Raw genomic sequence first — 17,554 nt, 5'->3', positions numbered from 1 at the left:
TCAGGGCATCGTTCCTGCTCCTCACCTCTGAGTCCAGGGTGCTCTGCATGGAGTCAGTCACCCTCTGGCTGTTCCTCTTGATCTGCTCCATCTCCTCATCCTTCTCAGCGATCTTCCTGTCCACTTCACCCTTGACCTGGTTTAGCTCCAGCTGCACACGCAGAATCTTGGACTCCTCATGCTCCAGTGTACCCTGAAGAAAATAAAACACAAATCAAAACAGTAGTCACACTTTGATTGTGGGGGAGAATTGGGGACATGAACAAAAGGTTGTTCTAGATAGGGGCCTGCTACTCTATGTAATGAAAAATAGATTTTATATCAATAAGACTAAGGATGAGTATATGTTCTAAATTAACATATATACAGAATTTAACTGAATTAGTTTCTACCTCAGCCTCCTCCAGGGCAGTCTGGATCTCAGACTTCTCTGTCTCCACAGCCTTCTTGGCCTTCTCCAGCTCATGGATGCTCTTGCCAGTCTCCCCAATCTGCTCAGTTAAGTCAGAGATCTCCTCTGCACACACAAACACAGAAGTCATTTAGAAAAGGGAGATGTTTTGTTGATATCATTTTGAATTATGATAAGAATGAACAGATCTTTAATGGTAGATTGTTGTACAGTCTGGCAGAGTTAAGTGTCTTTTAGAATACATTTTTTAAAAGTTGACAATTCAAACATAGGTTCTGAAGAATAGGGTCCCTCATACGTAGCTGATCAAATAAGACACCCCATCATGAGCCAAATAAAACTGCTGCCGTTTACTCACGTTGCAGGTTCTTGTTCTCTCTCTTCAGAGTCTCCAGCTGATCCAAAGCCTCCTCATAGGAGTTCTTCATTTTGAAGAGCTCCGTGCTCAGAGAACGAGCCTCCTTCTGAGCTCCTTCCAGCTCTGCCTGGCCCTCCTCATACTTCTGCTTCCACTCTGCCAGGACCTAGGGAAATCCATGTGATTTTTTTTAACCTTTTCTCCTTTTTCTTTTATCTTTTCATGAACCAATTGATGAGGTGTAATAGGAAATATCATGTAACAATACACCCAATTTATCATTTCAATTTGAAGAGGTTAATTTGGTGCTAGAATTTAAAAACGGATTAGATTAGATTTGTGTAGTTATTTCACACCTTGTCAAAGTTCCTCTGCTTCTTGTCGAGGTTGGCAGCAAAAGCATTGGCTCTCTCCATGTCAATCATGAGGTCCTCCACCTCTCCCTGCAGCCTCTGCTTGGTCTTCTCCAGAGAGGCACACTTTGAATTGGTCGCCTCGATTGTCTCCTCTGCATCCTGCAGACGCTGGGCCAGCTTCTTTCTGTTAGACAGGTGAGGGATTTTAAAATACTTCACCTCTGAGAGACTGTGTCAGAGAACATCTGCACTGGCTCTTACAGGTGATGGGAGAAAAATGGTATGTATACAGTAGCTCATATATGACGTTCTGTTGATAAATTGAAATTAAGAAGGCCTGCACAGCTCCTACATTTCTACTTCTACATTCTGTTTCCTTTCATTGTCGACCTACCTAAAAACAGATAACAAGGAAGCAATTTAAATTCAATAATGGAAAAATCCTTGTTTGTAATAAATGTCACATTTGAATTCTTAAATTAAAATGTCAATTAATCTCCAGAATTTACAGAACAGAAATGAAATACAATCCCAACCCTGGTGAATAAGCATCAAAGAATACAAGATGGCAGGTTGTGTGTGACTCACTTGGCCTCCTCCAGCTCCTCAGTGCGCTGGATGGCATCAGTCTCGTACTTAGTCCTCCACTGAGCAACCTCACTGTTGGCCTTGGACATGCCGCGTTGCAGCTCTGCCTTGGCCTCCTGCTCCTCCTCAAACTGCTCCCTCAGGAGGTCACAGTCATGGCGGGCAGACTGGACACCGTGGGCCAGTGCATTCTTAGCCTAGAGAGAGAAATAGAAGAGGTGAGGTGACAGGGGATAGGTAGAAATAGAGGTGAAATGAAGTAGGAGAGAGAGAGAGAGTGTAAGAGCGTCATTCAAAAAGAGACAGAAAGACAGGAGAGAGTAAATCCTGGGTGGCATAATCACAGTCAAATGGAGCTGTGATTCAAAACTTTGCCGTCGGTGGAGTCTATTTTGAGTCCCTTACCTTGACCTCCTCTTCAATATGCCTCTTCAGCTCCTCAATCTGCTGGGTGAAGGCCTGTTTGCTTCTGGTCAGCTGGGACACAAGGGAATCCTTCTCCTCAAGCTGGCGACCAAACTCACCTGTGGTGAATAGAGGAGAATCTTGTTAATAGAGTCTCTGTTTGCTAACTGCTAAGTTCAAAAGCCTCATGTTTATTATTGTTGTTCTAATGGACAAAAATGAATCTTGCTTTGCTATTTTAATTTGTGTTTCTGTGTCTAGTTTGATTGATTGTCAGTTATGTGTTTTTCCCATTAATGGTTAAGGGTAGGATTTGGGTTTGGTAAGCTGGTCCTAGATCAGCTTCAGTATTTGGAGTATCATTGGTACCGTTCTCAGTCAGGAGTCTGGCCCTCTGTCCGCTCATGTCATTGACCTGGCGCACATTCTCATCGTTCTTAGTCTTGATCTCGCTCAGCTGGTCCTCAAGAGAACGGCACATCTTCTCCAGATTGGTCTGGTAGTGAAACATATTTTACATGGTTATAGTGTGCCAAGCCTTGAGTGCTAAGCTTTCCATTTAAATGTTTTAATTTTATTTGAAAAAAGTGCTCCATCCAAACGTTGCTACTGACCTTAGCCTTGGCAACGGCCTCCATGTTGCTGGAGAGGTCATCAATCTCCATCTTGTACTCGCTCTTCTCCTTCTCCAGCTTCTGCTTGACGCGCTGCAGGTTGTCGATCTGTTCCCCGAGCTCTGCCACGCTGTCTGCCTGCTTCTTCCTCAGAGCAGATGCTGTGGCCTCTTGCTGCAGGGTGGACTCCTCTAGGTCGCGTCTCAGTTTCTGAAACTCTGTCTCGCGCTTCTTGTTCATCTCTATCTGAGAAGCGGTAGCACCTCCGGCCTCCTCCAGCCTCTCACTGATCTCCTCAAGTTCCCTGGAGATATCGGCCCTCTGCTTCTCCACCTTAGCCCTGGCAGCGCGCTCAGCCTCAATCTCCTCCTCCAGCTCCTCAATACGGGCCTACAATAGGGAGACACAAACAGAGAGATGAAATCTAAAACACAGTCAAAACAAAGGAGTTCACAATTAATAATAAGCACATGTTTATTTCAAAGATTTGTTTATCCAAAGCAACTTACAGTTAACATAACATGTACTGTATGTTAAAGCATCATGCTAAACCATCGCAAAGAAGCACAGTGCTAACAGGAGCGTAAATAGATGACTGTTTCTCATAAGGATCCTGTCAATCTTTACTGTAGTCTGTCATTAGACACTATACAGCCAACTGAGCCATATTAAGGTCCTGTTCTGTACCTGGAGTTCCTTGATCTTCTTCTGCATCTGAACACCCATAGATTGTTCATCTTCAATCTTGCTGAGGAGCTGGCTGGTCTCGAAGTCCTTCCTAAAGAACACACACGTTGATTGTAGTTTGATTTGGTTTGATAGTGTAAACAGAGAATCTATCACACCGATCACTTTTCTTTAAAGAATGACATCTGTTCAGATTTGTCTATTTTCCAATTAAATAAAACGTTTTCTTTTTTACACAATGATGATTATGGCTCTTGCAACATTATTAAGAAAAAATTGTGTTTACTTCTTGATCTTCTCGTCAGCCTGCTGCTTGTCGTTCTCCAGGTCCATTATGGACTCCTGGGCCAGTTTCAGATCTCCCTCCAACTTTCTCTTAGCTCTCTCTAGGTCCATACGGTGCTTCTTCTCTTGCTCCAGAGAACCCTCAAGCTAGAAGAGAAAGACACATATTTGTCATCAAAATCAAAAAATAATTAACAATAACATCCAAACCATCTTTGTTGATTAAGTAAAATAGATTAATAAAGTAAAGCCGTTGGGAGCAAAAAGCAGTGTGCAGGTTCATGACTGCCCCAAACGAGATTACTAACCTTAACGTTAATACTGTCGTAGCAATCTAATAATTCCCATTTTGTATGTGACTGTTTCATGTTCTTGTATATTTTAACTTCTGTGAAACAATTAGGTTTACTCTACTTTACTATGACAATCTTGATTGACACTAGCACTGCTTATTTGCATTGTCCACTCACATCGTCCACTTGCTGTTCCAGCTTGGTCTTAGATTTGGTCAGAGTGTTGACTTTGTCCTCCTCTGCCTGCAGGTCGTCCAGTGTCTGCTGGTGGGCCTCTTGGAGGGCTTTCTTCTCCTTGGTCAGCTTGGCAACAGCCTCATCCTGAGATGCCATCTCCTCAGTCAGGTTTTTAACCTGAACACAGACATAACAGCGAGTCTTTTGTCACTTCACCTCCCAAAGGGAAATAGAGTTTATCTTGTATATACTGTAGCTTGCAAATGTTTAAGCACATACAAAAAGTTATCCTATAGATGGCAGTGTATACCATGAATTCATGTCAGATATAGGATTGTTTGCTATAGTTGGATTCATTGATTGTTTGGCAACTGTTTGATCAGATTGTAGTTTGTATGCGTTATAGAAGACCTTGTTTTCAGTGGCGTGTTTCTCCTTCTCCACTTTGGCCAGAGTTAGCTCGAGGTCATCAATGTCTTTCTTCAACTCAGAACACTCATCCTCCAGCTTCCTCTTCTTGGCTGTCAACTCAGCATTCATCTCTTCCTCATCTTCCAGTCTCTCGGTCGTCTCTTTGAGTTTGGCCTCCAGCTGGATCTTGCTCTTGATGAGCCCCTCACACCTTTCCTCAGCATCATTCAGATTATCTGCTTCCTGGTTTCAGAAGGGAAGTAAAAGACAACAGTGTCAACACTCAAGGGTGTGTGTGTGTCTGTGTGTGTGTGTGTGTGTGTGTGTGTGTGTCCTTGTGTGGCTGGTTTCTCACTCACAGATGCAACTTGGAGGGCAAGGTCATTCTTCTCCTGCAGCAGGGATACCATCTTCTCCTCCAGCTCCTTCTTACGGGCCTCTGTCTTGGTCAGGGCAATTTTACACTTCTCAAAGTCATCCCTCATGTTAGACAGCTCTTTCTCTGTCTCAGCGCTCTTCAGCAGGGGCTTGATCTTGTAATAGATCTTCATCCATGGCCAATTTTTGACATTCATGAATGAGCGGACGTTGTACTGGATGGTGTAGGCGGCATTTCTGGTTGACAAGGAAAAGTGGCATTGTGGCATAGTGAGTGTTATGCTTTTGAACAGCTCAATGATAACTAAGTGATTTGACAAAGTAACCCAGGATATATTATAATATTGATTATCATTGCCTTTGCGTGCATTCCTAATGCATTAAATACTGGTGGTTCCTAAAAAGTACAAGATAAGTATTATCTTCCATCCCTCACCTCCTCTCAATCATCTTATTAAACTCCCTCCTCATCAGGAATCCTCGGCACTGAGCTTGAGTCATGGTTACCAGAGCAGCCAGCTTCTCATCTCGCATTTCCTCCAAGACACCCAGCAGACCAGCTTTGAAGAACACCTGAGCACAGATAAACAAGTGTGGTCAATGGAGGAGCTACAAATGGCAACATATAGTAAGGGGCAGAAAAGATATTTAAATGGAGGTGCAACACTCCATTTAGAATGGATAGTTTAAATTACTGTTTGTTATGTGGTAACATTCTCTGGGTGAATTTGAGTGCTGACCTTGGTGTGTCCAAACTTGTACTCATCGTGAGGCACATCAATTGACCCCAGCAGCTTCTCAGCAGCCTTCTTATTGTCAATGAACTGACCCTCAGGGATAACACTGGCATTCAGTACTTTGTACCTGTAGGGGGAGAATTGTTTAATATGTTAGTTTGAAAGGTGTTGCTTATGTTGTCAAGGAAGGGCACTGTATGTGGTGTGTGTGTGTGTGTGTGTGTGTGTGTGTGTGTGTGTGTGTGTGTGTGTGTGTACACACTGTGTGTGTATGTACCTCTGCTTGAAGTCAGCATAGAGGATTCTGCTGGGGAAGCCCTTTCTGCAGATCCTGATACCTTCCAGTACACCGTTACACCTCAGCTGGTGGATAACCAGGAAGTTCTCCATCAGACCTGGAAACACAAATTGTATCTTGACCCCTAAATAAACCTGTTAAAGGATTAACATGAGCAGGCTTAAGGATAGTAATGATTAGTAGTTTAATCATGGGCTCTGTTTGTAATATTTCTCTCTGTGTTTCTTATACCTGGAGTCTTTGACTCGTTGGGGATCAGGCAGCGCACAAAGTGAGGATGGGTGCTCCTCAAGTTGGTCATCAGCTTGCCTAAGTTCTCCTTGAGGGGTTACAAACCATAGTATTCTCAATAATAATTCTGACTTTAAGTGATTTAACAGGATATTTGTATAATTTCTGCTACTGGATCTTAAATCTGCACACAAGAGCCAAAAACGGGTCCCCTTGTGTCATTCTCACACACGCAGGAAGGACACAAAGCTTTTTAAAAGTTTACTGTTTCAAATGGGTGTTTCTAATGCGGCTCATTCATGAGAAAAAAATCTCAACCAGGAAATTGCTTTAACAAGTTATACATTACAGCCGACAATGTTGTGGCCATATCGGGTAAGTGAGTGATTCATACGATGCATTATACACATACAGGCTATAGCTCCATTTAGAGCCAAAAACAGGGGGCTTAAAAATACAGTTCTCTTTAATATAGACATTTCAAAACATAGTCATTTTCAGCAGTCACCCTGGCAGGCAGGACTATCAAAAGCTCACCCTGAATTGGGAGGACACAGTCTGCATGGATCCTCCCTTCTTCTTGCCTCCCTTCTTTGTGCTGTCTTTTTCAAAAGAATAAATAAGAGAGTTAGAAATGATAAACATCTCTGAACAACTTCACATTTACCTGAATGTATCTGGGTTGTATCTACTAATTAACTCTAAAGTTGCATCTACTGTAGTAATTAACTCTAATGCTAATTTTCATGCTATATCATGCTAATGCTTAGTTATTAACATGATACTAATGTTACCTTCAACTGGGGCAGGAGGGTAAATGACAGCTAGCAGTTTGACTGAGGACTTCTGGTAGAGCTGCACCACAGAGTCGTTCAGAGGGTCCTTGTTCTTCTCCAGCCAGCCAGTGATGTTGTAGTCCACAGTGCCAGCATAGTGCACCAGGGAGAAGTGGGCCTCAGCCTTGCCTTTGGCAGGCTTGGGCTTTTCAAATGCCTTTGTTTTGCCAAGATGCTGGTCGTACAGCTTGTTCTTGAAGGTTGTGTCTGAAGCCTTGGGGAACATGCACTCCTCTTCAAGGATGGAGAAGATGCCCATTGGCTGTGCAAAAGGAGATTTAAATGAAATTACTATGTTGATATTTATACGATATTCATGGTTATTACTTCAGCAGTCACCGTTATATGATGATATTCATGTGGTGGAAGCATTTTTAGCAAACACTAACATTGAGTTAATAACAGTAAGATGCGTTGTACCACCATAATGATATCTTACACGAGTATTAACACCTACCTCTATAAACTGTGCATTTTGGACCGACCATTAAATAGTATAATCCTCACAGGCTGCTTACCTTCTCAATAAGCTCAATGCAGGCAGCCAAGTCCATTCCGAAGTCAATGAACTCCCAGATGATTCCCTCCTTCTTGTACTCCTCTTGCTCCAAGACGAACATATGGTGGTTGAAGAACTGTTGCAGTTTCTCATTGGTGAAGTTAATACACAGCTGCTCCATGCTGTTGTACTGTTGATGGAATTTCCGAATAAATGAATCTTTTCTTCATACATGGTTGTAATTTTTCATAATCACAACTTGCTTTCTTGTCCAACATACTTACATCAAAGATCTCAAAACCGGCAATGTCGAGCACGCCGATGTAGAACTGCCTTGGCTGCTTGGTGTCCAACATCTGGTTGATACGGACAACCATCCACAAGAACATCCTCTCATAGATGGACTTGGCCAGAGCCATCACGGAATTATTCACCTGTAAAAATTATACTTCTAGTTAATACATGAGATATTGACCACATGTAGCAGGTGATGCACATCAGAGGGAGGGGGGGGTTGTTTTAATCGCAGGAATTAACTTAGCATGTTATGCTGTTAACTTTGACAGCCCTAGGGACAATCAAACAAGTGAATGATTGCCCTACCTGAGCTACTGTCTGTCCCTTGGTCACAAACTCGTTGCCGACCTTCACTCTGGGGTAGCACAGAGCTTTCAGCATGTCGGCTGAGTTCAGGCCCAGTAGGTAAGCGATTTTATCAGCCACTGGAAAGAGAAAGAGCAACAACAGACTCAAGAACAGAGCCATAGAAGATCTCAATCAGCCTGGCATGTGAGGCTAATGACACATTAATAGAAAACAAGAGCCACAGAGAGAGCTAGAGGTGGAACTCACCCTCTGTGCCGTCTGGCTCGGCCTGCTCCTCACGCTGTTTCTGCTTGAAACGCAGGTTGCCGTGATGCATGACAGCCCCTGTCAGCTTGAAGATGTACATTTTCTCCTCATTGGTGAAGCCCAGGATGTCAATAGCTTCCTGAAAGAGAGGGATTTCATGTGAGAGTGGAAATAAGGAATTGGAGACAAACTCACTCTGTCAGAGTATGGTTCTGTAAGATCCATATCTAATAGAATGGATGGAAATGTCAGACTTCTCTAATCCTCTCTATCTCTCGTAGTCAAACAAGAGTAGAATAACAGCATGATTTTTACAATGTTACGCAGGGCAGTCTTGTGGATGCCTTATGTACCCCAATGTACAAAGAGGATTAAGTAACTCTAGGTACTCCAAAGCAAATAATCAAAATAAATATTTCCAGCTGCCAACCAAGCAGGTAGTGGTATAGAATCTGGTATGGAATCACATATTGCAAATTCAGTTTTGAGACTCACATCTGTGGCGACCAGCTCTTCCTTGTCGTCGATGCTGGCAACAGTGATTTGCCCCTGGCTGATCATGGGGAAATCGTAGGGGTTGGTGGTGATGAGAGTCATTTCTGTGAAGAACAGAGAACAAAGCTGCCCGTTAATCAAAATCACATGTCAAAAGATGGACCACTTGTACTCAATAGATATACTCAATGACAGTTGTGCTCAGTAACCAGGATTGCTTTACCTATTCCCCCTGGCCTGGCACATTTCATCAACTCAACCACATCCCAATTCTTATACCTTCTCTAACTCTACTTATAGCAGTAACTACGTGTACTGTATGAGTATTTCAATCCCTTTCACAGCAGAGTGCTGGTTTTCCCTGCTCTCTGCTTTGGCGTACCAACTAGCTCAGGTTTGTGGTTGGTCATCATCTGGTAGAAGATGTGGTAACCCCTCTCATCAGGAAGCTGGAAGGCCACCCTGGACTTCTCTAGCAGATCTGACAGAGAGAACAGCAGAGAAAAATGGTTATATTGCAAAAAACATAATCTGTGTGGATTTAGTATGGAGAAATGACATATACCAACTTACATGTTTCAATGTCAGCACTAGCCAGTTTGCCGGAAGTAGCGAAGTGAATCCTGATGAATTTACCCTACAGTAGAGCAAGGTGGTTAGAAATGGGCCAACAAAAGAACTACAACTACCAAAGAGCCTTCCCTCATACTTACAAACCGAGACGAGTTGTCGTTCCTCACAGTCTTAGCATTACCATAAGCCTCCAACAGGGGATTAGCTGCAATGATCTGGTCCTCAAGAGATCCCTGAATGAGACAAGCACAAGTTGTTTAAGTGTTATTGATTGAAAATATCTTTTTATTTGTCTTTCAACACAACATTTGTTCCTTTTAGCTGAGAAAAATGGCTATAATTAGTTGCAGACCTCATTATAAAAATACATCTGAAATGTGACTGGCTCCCATCCTGAAGCCCAGGGCTGCACTCATCTGTCTCTGAGACTATCGCTTTGTTTTTAAATGTTTGTGATACGTGAAACTATGGAAAACATAACTAGCATAGAGCAAAGTTTAAGTATGTTTTCAATTACCATTCATTATAAATTACACATACGCACCTGCATTTTGCTGGGGACTGCTTCCTTCTTCACGGGTCCAGACACAGCAATGGTGGCAAAGTACTGGATGACACGCTTGGTGTTGACAGTCTTTCCTGCACCGGATTCTCCACTGGTTTATATGACAGAGAAAAGGGGTTTAAGAAGTTCTTTGTAGTATTATATCAGCATCCATTGTCCACTGGTATAAAGGAGGTCATCCTCCCTAATAATTATATAACCCAATGTCAGACATTAGCTGTTGTTTTTCTGCATGCACTGCAATTTGAAGAGGCATCCAGAGAAAGAAAGGCAAAAAATGAGTCCACTCTCCTAGAACAACCCTGGCCAATTGTAAACAAACCTGTGTCGCCCCTAGACACTCGATTTTAGAAAGCCCTTTTCGGAACCAAAATGTTGGTAAATGAAATATATTCCTTTCAGGGGATCTCATTATCTGATCGCTATTCATTAAACATATTAATTACAACCATTCGAAAGCTTGAATGTTAATATAACACCTTTAACTTGTTTTATAACCTGAGCAAAGAATTAAGAAACATTCCCATTCAGTTACTCATTATTGTCTTCATGACACCCGACACAGTATGATTAAAGTAAGATGAACAACTTACGTAATCAGGACCGACTGGTTCTCTCTATCTGCAAGCAAAGACACATATTGTTCATACTCATTCACTGGATTTTGGTACGTTAATGCTTTCAATCCATCATAATGTAGCTCATCCATCCATCCATCCATCCATCCATCCATCCATCCATCCATCCATCCATCCATCCATCCATCCATCCATCCATCCATCCATCCATCCATCCATCCATGAGGGCTCGTACCAGTCAGCATGAACTGATAGGCGTTGTCAGAGACAGAGAAGATATGGGGTGGAGCCTCCATACGCTTCTTCCCTCTGTAGGCATTCACAACGTCTGAGTCGTACACAGGAAGCATCTTGTAAGGGTTCACTGTGGCACAGAAGAGCCCAGAGTAGGTCTGGATAGAGTGGATCAAATATGGGAATTAGCCAAGTTATATATATAATATATGCTGTATATTTAGGTTTTTTGCATGTGCTAATGTGTGCTAGGTTTCTTGTGTTCACTGATATGTATGTATATGCAGTCTCTTACGTAGATCATCCATGCTGCGTAACGCTCTTTGAGGTTATAAAGTACAGTGGCTTCGTTAAGGTAGGTCATCATGGCCATGTCCTCAATCTTGTCATACTTTGGGGGGTTCATTTGGAAGACTTCGCTTTCTTTGAATGATTTAGTCTGAAACAGTGGGAAATCCAGATTACACTCAAATCAACACTATATGGATAACTTTTTAATGATAAACAAATAGAATGTTTTTCAAGATGTGTTGGTACAAGCTTAGAAATTCTCCTTTTTGACCAAATCATGCTTTTTAAAATAATATTTTTTATTATTATTTGTTTTGAAAGGTTTACTCTGCTTATGAAAGCTGCAGTTTGGTCATATGTTATAGGCTTACCTCTTGAGTGTCTGTAACTTTCACATCCATTTTTCCATCCTCCCTGCCAACAATTATACCCTTGAGGTACAGCTCCTTGACGTCAGACACATAGACATTATTCTTTGCATCAAAGGGCTTGCTTTGAGCTTCGAGCCTCTCCTTCTCTGGTTTACGAAGGTATATGGCAGCCTTGCCAAAAACGGCCATCTCCGCATCTGTACTCATGGTGGCGACTCACTAGGAAAGAAAGATAAAAAAAACATCTTTGAGTCTGTAATAACTCCTTCCCAGTCAACATACTAAGAGTGAGATAACTAGGAGAAAAATGAATGTAAGATGTAATGTGGTTTATGAAAAAACACGTCAAATGTGAAGCACTAATGCTTTTTTTTAAAGGTTCTTTTTTTAGAGTGGGGCAGACTTTGATTATGTAAATAACTGTTATTATCTGTCTGACTATGTTGCTGATATTGCCATTATGGTTGAAATGGGGAAGCCATTCATAACTGGAATGTCAGTTTTGATTCACCATGATGAGGGTAAAGCTATGGTGAAGTAGACCATTTGCAGGTGTTACTTGCGTCTCAGGATGTGACTTTGACATGTTGGCTATCAAAAAAAGGTGTGGTGGTCATGTAAATGCTTCTATGTTTGGTTTTCAAATTGTAACAACAGTATTGTGTTAAAAACAGACATTTAGGAAAAGTCAGGGAAGGAGGGGGACATGGGTTTTTACAAAGGCAGAGTTACATTATTATAAAGTGTCACATCACACCAGTGGATCTCCGTTGAGACGACTATAGTTAATGAAGCGAGATAAATTCGAACATTCACACAAATCAAACAATCACTCATGTACTCAACAAACACCTGCTAACTTTTGATTTGATTTGATTTTGATTGTGGGTTAACTGGGTCAGGATAGTGACAAGATTGTGGAATGAAAGACTGTAGGTCTGCTTATACGTATGATGGTATAAGGATAATGCAACTTCGGTTTACAAAAATAAACATTGATTGATTGCTTTCAAATAATACTGTCCTTGGGCTGCTATTGAATCAAGTAAACACTACAACATGGGCCTCAAGAGGCAACAACCCCTAACTTGGGTAGGACAGGAGGGAAAATGTCTGATAGCCAGGGCTTCTTTTTGGAACCTTTTCTGTAGGGTATTCTTGCATGACTTTAGAGGGTTGTTCCTTCCAAGTATCTGCTGTCCCATTTTGTGATTTGCCTGCTCTCACTTTCCCAAAATCCCAAACTAACCCTAAAATCATTGAACTGCTTTCAAATAATACTGTCAAATAAAACAAGGTTTTAAATGAATGAAAATGCAACAAATAAGTACTACAACTCCCCATGCAGTGCAAGCCATGGCCCAACCTCCAATGCCCCCAGATTATGACTTGCGATGCAAGACTGTGGGACCTGTTCTTATGCTCCTAATTGCGGAGCTCACACAAGCTACTTCGGTTTACAAAAGTAGACATGGATTGCTGTCAAATAATACTGTACTGTCATTGGGCTGATTTAAAATAGGCGATACACATGGTATCTGGGTCCACTGTAGCAACGAGTCGAAACTGCAAAGTACAATGAGCAGTCTTTTAAGTTTTTAGTATTAGCCAGCTTCCATCACAAAATTGGCCATTGACATAAGAGCTACGATTTGACCACACTGTGGCCATCCCAGCCAGGAGAAATCATTACGCTAATACCATAGCTAATTGAAGCATTGGTGGGGACACCACTGTAGATTGTATGCCATTATATGCAGTACTACAGTGAAAATGTTATGTTTAGCTCCATTCAATTTCCACGTTAATGTTACTTGATAAAAACATGCCCACTTTCTTTCAAACTGTGTGAAGTAAAACTCATTTTGAATCCTCTATCACATATATATATATATATATATTAAAACAATGCCACTTTAATTCTGGAATACATGCATTACTTATATGCAATATAAGCAATATAGCTAATCATGTAAAATTCTACATGGAAATGTCAAAACATACATAACTCAACTCTCACAGTGCAGTTACTGCATCAGATAATAAGCTCAGCGATTAAGTTTAAATGTATTTGTTGAAATTCATAGTGCATTTTAAACGAAGGTCACAACACATTGTACAAGTAATACAAAAGTACAAGAAGACAAAGTAAAGATAAAGTAAGATAAAGTAAAACAATGTAAGGAGGTTGAGGGTCTTACCACAGAGGTTTCTGCTGTCTTGCTGTGGATGCTGTGGTCTCAGGCTCCTTATATCACCCAAGCAGAAGTTATTTATGGACCATACTGGTAGAGGACAATGGATTGGATGACAGACTTAGCTGTTGTCTCCTTATGCCCATTTCTGATTTTCCTCTGTGATATTCATCTCTTAATCCTCAAACTACCAACATAATCTATTATTTACCAACAAAGACCCCAATAATGGAAAAAGCTCCAATCTTTCAAACAGTAATTAATTTTTTTCATAATCATTTCTAATATTTGTTTTGCCAAAACATTATTATTATTTTTATTGATACAATTTACACACTTTAGCAGTTTAGAAGACAACACCGATGGGAGCAAATGGGGCCCAAAATGGGGTTCAAGATTTCACATACCCAAGTCTTTAAAATCACTTGAAAACATTGTTTGTAACACAGGCAGTGCCATGACAACTTGTATATGCAAACATGTAATGTTAATCAATACTTTTTTCATCTCCCATAGGCTGATTTGTTTTTTTGCCTGAACCCATAACATGTGAAATTTTAATAAATACCAAATGAATACTTGACAAGATTTGAAGTTGTTGGGAACATGTTTATATACACACAGTGCCCTGCATAAGTAATGGGACAAAATTGCGTGGTCATTGGTCAGAAATGTATCCCCACGTGGGACTAAAGGCATTTTCCCCATCTCTCGCAAAACAAATAGTAAATCAAGGAAGTGGCACATATCTAGTAGCCAGTCTCTGACCTAAGTATTTGCATAGCAACGATAGCATATTTACATTTGATGTTCCATTCTTTGCAACATTTATTACAACGCTACCGTGCCAGTGAAAAGAGAAGGCGGAGGCCGAAAATGATGCTCTAAATGATGCTCTAAATGATGCTCTAAATGATGCTCGAGATGATGCTCTAAATGATGCTCTAAATGATGCTCTAAATGATGCTCTCTATTTGCAATTTGGTGTAGGAGGAAAAACAGATGCAGACAAAAAAAAAAAAAAACATCATTAGTCAAATTCAGAAATAGTTTGAGAGGGCTTTTTTACTTGCCTTACACTAAGCCTTACACAGCTTGTCCCATTCATACCCAAACGGGCCCACTAAATGAGTGGGTTTTGAGCGGGTAGACCCATTCACACCGAACCCTCGCCAGCACTAAATTCCCAGGTATACTTTTTGGTGTGAATGGGACTAAGGAAGTGAACTTAGGTCTTACAGACAGTACAGTACAAAGATTGTGTCGCTATATCCAATATTTATTTGAAAACATGAATGCGTGATTAGGGGCTACTAGGTTGTGACACATATTTTATTACGAACAAAAAAAAGTGGATGAAGCAATACAAAAAGTTTGTAGCAAAAGGTCAACTGTAAAGTCAAACTTAAAGTAAAGTGTTACTGTAAAGTCACACTATAGACTCCATAGATTTTTTTTGTGATACATTTTTTAATAATAATTGCAACAAACAATTACCCAATTTACCTACCTCCCCCTCACCACCCAACCTCCCCTACAAGCACCCCCCCCCCCAACACACACACACACACACACACACACACACACACACACACACACACACACACACACACACACACACACACACACACACACACCTCAGCATGGACAATGACATCTTAAATAGACAAACTCTCTGCTATATGGAGCGCAGCTGTCTTCAAGGTAACCACCCTTAACCTTTCTGCCCCCCCCGCCCATCCATACCACCTATCCACTCCAATCAGGACAGACCAACTCAGACCCGACACATTCTTTGCTATATCCAGCACAACTGTCCTCGAGGTAACCATTCCTAACCAGCTGGACATACCCAGAGATGAAACATCTCACCAAGGGCCCACTACTGTCTTTTGTCCCTCCTAAAGACCCCTTCACCCCCACTACCCCCCTGTACAAGCTTCTCTCCTGTTAATAAAAAATAAATACAAAAAATCTTCTTCTAGCATTGTGACTGCCAATGGCCCCTGGTCTGAGCATTGATTACTTTTTCTTATGATGACTGATGGATAGATGATTCACTTACTTAAACAAATGTATTTGTTGTAAGTCGCTTTGGATAAAGGTGTCTGCTAAATGCCATAAATGTAAATGTAATGTCTTGCTATTGAATGTGTTTACATGTGGCTGATACAATGACAGTGCTAGTTTGATAGTTTGATCTGCTATGGTGAATGGTGATCAATGCCCCCCTCTGTCAGCCTAGAGCTCTTATTTACAGTTGTGACACATTTTATTCAGATTTTTTTTTAACGAAGCAATATTAAAAAACAACTTATGACAAGTTTGTAGCAAAAGGTCTGTAAAGTAACTTCATGAACATGATAGACTCCATCGATTTTTTATGATAAATGTTTTAATTGTATAATAATAATAATAATAATAATAATAATAATAATAATAATAATAATATAATGTTAACAAACAATTACCAATTACAGATACATAAACAAACCATACACTAGCACCCACCAACCCTACCTCACCCCCCCCCACCCCCACCCCCCCCCCCCCCCCCTTAAATAGATAAAGCACTTGCCATCTTAAATAGATAAAGCACAGTTGTCTTCAAGGTAACACGCCGGGCACAATGCCCATTCACCCCAGTCAGGACACACCAATTCAGACTCCGCCCACCTCAACATGGACAGTGATGTCTTGAACAGACACATTCTCTGCTATATACAGTACAGCTGTCTTCAACAGAACCAGCCCTCACCAGCTGCACATAGCCAGAGATGTTTGAAACATCTCCTCGCCTTAGGCCCACCACCACCAGATTAGTTTACAATACATGGTCTTTTCCAAACATGGAGACGTCAAAAATGATCACTCTGGGATTACATTCTGCGGAGCTGGCAACGCGCTATTTAGAAACTTTTTGTGAGTGAGCTTCCTCAGCTCCACAGCTATGCCACACGCAGGACTCAGGCTCATCAGTGGATATGGGATATAGCCTACCTTGATATTGATAACTAGCCATAGCTACAGCCAGTGGTGTTGTGGTAGAAAGATCTTTGCCGGTAAACCCTAAATGCCAGTGATGAACAGCATTGAAGAGACCCATAGTATAAAAAAAACACATATGAGACAAAATTACATAAATTACATAATTTAAACTAAATTACTTTATTACACACACACACACACACACACACACACACACACACACACACACACACACACACACACACACATACACACATACACACATACTTGAATACTTCATTTGGTAAAGCATTATATCAGTAAAGCATTACATCCAACCCAAAATATAACAAAGGTCATACAGATAATCATGGATACAAGTAGCACAGTTTAAGTGTGACTAGGGGTTCATAAGGCACACACACACGCACACACACACACGCACACGCATGCACACGCACACACACACACACAGTTGTTTACTGTATTGATTAGGGCATAATAATAATATCTTTCTGTTGGATGCCAGTCTGAGTAAGTCTGATGCGTGTCCAGGATCAACTAGCCCCTACCCCCCTGGTGGACACTTGTCACACTTCTGTAGAGGATTAGATAGGCATAAGCATGATGGTGTATGAGCTTCACCTTGCCTTCATTAATTGATAGCATAAACCAGTCAAATCGTTTAGATCTAGGGGTGTTTCTGGACAGGGCCTGGTTCTGCATGTATAGGTCATTTTGAGTGCAGTTTGATGCAATTTGCAATTTGTCCACTCCAAGGTTATTGTAGTTTTTGTATTTTAGTTTATATTTTTATGCTATTTTCAAATTGTATTTCCACAAGAAACCAAAAGCCACTTACTTTTTC

At 41.1% G+C, this 17,554-nt stretch overlaps 1 pseudogene across 1 annotated transcript; it reads right to left on the bottom strand.

Moving 5' to 3' along the window:
* LOC310808574 (myosin-4-like) lies at window positions 1-11,731 on the bottom strand (annotated as a pseudogene). The gene is made up of 32 exons: window positions 11,525-11,731; window positions 11,158-11,301; window positions 10,864-11,020; window positions 10,644-10,671; window positions 10,030-10,141; window positions 9,626-9,718; window positions 9,486-9,549; window positions 9,295-9,393; window positions 8,913-9,016; window positions 8,418-8,556; window positions 8,169-8,287; window positions 7,850-7,999; window positions 7,585-7,755; window positions 7,025-7,328; window positions 6,768-6,832; window positions 6,231-6,318; window positions 5,979-6,096; window positions 5,705-5,828; window positions 5,401-5,537; window positions 4,946-5,201; window positions 4,587-4,829; window positions 4,176-4,352; window positions 3,707-3,852; window positions 3,421-3,511; window positions 2,734-3,123; window positions 2,489-2,615; window positions 2,120-2,238; window positions 1,715-1,911; window positions 1,127-1,310; window positions 771-936; window positions 393-517; window positions 1-193 (listed from the first exon to the last, which is right to left on the bottom strand). The product of its transcript is annotated as a myosin-4-like (transcript).
* Between the last annotated feature and the right edge of the window lie 5,823 nt (window positions 11,732-17,554).

Source organism: Argentina silus, assembly GCF_951799395.1.
Source record: "Argentina silus genome assembly, chromosome: 8".
NCBI classification, from domain to species: Eukaryota; Metazoa; Chordata; class Actinopteri; order Argentiniformes; family Argentinidae; genus Argentina; species Argentina silus.
This window is presented reverse-complemented; position numbering and strand designations above follow the sequence as displayed.